The sequence below is a fragment of the Malania oleifera genome, chromosome 3, assembly GCF_029873635.1.
Source record: "Malania oleifera isolate guangnan ecotype guangnan chromosome 3, ASM2987363v1, whole genome shotgun sequence".
In the NCBI taxonomy this organism is placed as follows: Eukaryota; Viridiplantae; Streptophyta; class Magnoliopsida; order Santalales; family Ximeniaceae; genus Malania; species Malania oleifera.
This window is the reverse complement of record NC_080419.1, coordinates 34096353-34098479: the sequence shown is the minus strand read 5'-3', so window position 1 is coordinate 34098479 and position 2127 is coordinate 34096353.

Below are 2127 nucleotides of genomic sequence, written 5' to 3'. Positions count from 1 at the left end.
TCACATGCGTAGTATGTCCTTTATTTTCTTTCTCGTTTCTTCTTTCTTCTTTCCATGTGCTTGTTACTGCTCCCTTTTTGTTTTCCTCTTCTATGAAGGGATTTTGTATTTTTTGTTTGACTTCATTTGGACTGATTTCTTTAAACACAACCCCAGTGTGTGGTTGATCCTTTGACGGGTTAATCAATAATGAATGTTTTCAAGCTCAAAAGGCTTCAAGATATTTCCTTCTTTAATTTCTTTTGGGTAGCAGAAAAAGCCTGCCATCATTTTGAAAGCCCATTGTTTGTCTCGCATGATTTGTCTTAACCCTTGAAATCCCAACCCGTTTAAATTTTGGAATGACTTTTTCAAGAAGAATTGGTTTTGAGTCAAAGCGCAAAGGTTCATCAAGTGAATTTCAAAACATTATGTTCTTTAAGGGAGTCTGGTGGTCCAAAAATGCCCTCCTTCATCTAATCGAAACATGAGCAAAGAGGGAGACCTATTAAATAACACTGTTAATCCTTTCATTAATTTCCTTTTGGGAGATGTATACACCATTGCATATATTTCTTTACATCATCAGAGTTAACAGGGTGCAATAGGTCCAGTTCCGTCCATATTTTCGACCAGCAGGGCAAACCTCCTGAGACTCCTTCTTTACACAACAAAGGCCCTGCATAGTTTGGTGTCCCACTTGCCCACGAGGGTCTGTATGATCGGTAAAATCTTTTTCACGCACTAGGTCCCCTCTTGAAACCTGTGGGGTCCCGCACTTTTCGGTTAAACCTCTCATCATCCTTCTTTGGTATATTGTCCATGGCCATGCGGCTCCTTTCTCCTCAATCAAGTTTAAACTGGTCATATCGGGATTGTACCCACTCTGCTCTTCCTCAAGCCAACTCTACTTTCTTTTAAACTCTTAGAGATGGGATTCTCACTTCTACAGGGACCCACTGCCGTCCATTCCGTACACCAAAGAGAAGGGAGTAGCGCCCGTGAGGTTCTAGTCGTAGTCCTGTAAGCCATTAAGGGCGAAGGGAGCTTGTCAATATGCCAATCCTGTAAGTTTCTGTCATCTTCTCCAAAATGTTCTACTGTTTTTTGTGCCTGCTTCCACCGCGCCTTCATCGGGGCCTATAAGGCGTTGAAATTGTGATGCTTACCTGGAACTGATTGCATAGCTTGGTCATTACTGCGTTGTTCAGGTTCTTGGCATTATCCGTATTCTTCTCCTCAAGGACTCCGGACCGGCGATCAACTCTCTTTTTTGACGAAACACTCACTACATTCTGTGTGATACGGAATACGAGGCGGCGTCTCCCATTTAAGTGAAATAATCGATGCCAGCAAAGATGAAAACGGTGTCCATTACTGGCTTTTTGGGCTTAATTGTGGCCCGATCACAATCCATGCCCCATTCTGAAAAGGGCCAAGGGTGCGGAGAAACTGCAAATTGGGGCTGGTGTGACTTTGATCCGATCACGACTTGGCAACTTATGGCACTTTCGGGCGTAGTCCATGCAATCTCTCTCCATGGTCATCCAATACTAACCCACTCCTAGTATTTTTTCGTGGCAATGAGTGGCCTCCATCGTGGTACCTCGCAGACGTCTCCCTCCCTCGTGAACCTCACGCGTGACTTGTTGGGCTTCCTGTGCCTCTACACACCGTAGGAGGGGTCCAATTCATGATTTCTTTGTACAACACGTCACCATCTACGAGAAACCCATGGGCCAACCTTCTAATAGTCCCTCCGATCATTATGGATGCCCCTTTCAAGGATACTCATTTTTCTGGATGTAGGTTTTGATATCATAAAACCACGGTTTTCCGTCGATACCTCCTCTATCACCGTGCAGTAAGGCAGGTTCGGGTTGTACTCTGATATGAATAGCTTCGATCTTCAACCCCTTCTTCTACCTTGAATAAAGCTGCCAGTGTGGCTAGTGCATCAGACATTACAATTGTTTTTCTCTTGGTGTGTGAGAGAAACTGATACTGTCAAACCTTTCTATTATCTTTTGAATGTACTCTCGATACGGTACTAACTTGGAATCGCGAGTTTCCCATTCTCCGGTTAGCTGGTGAATGACTAAGGCCGAGTCTCCTCTTACTATTAGTCGCTTGACACCCCCGATCTAA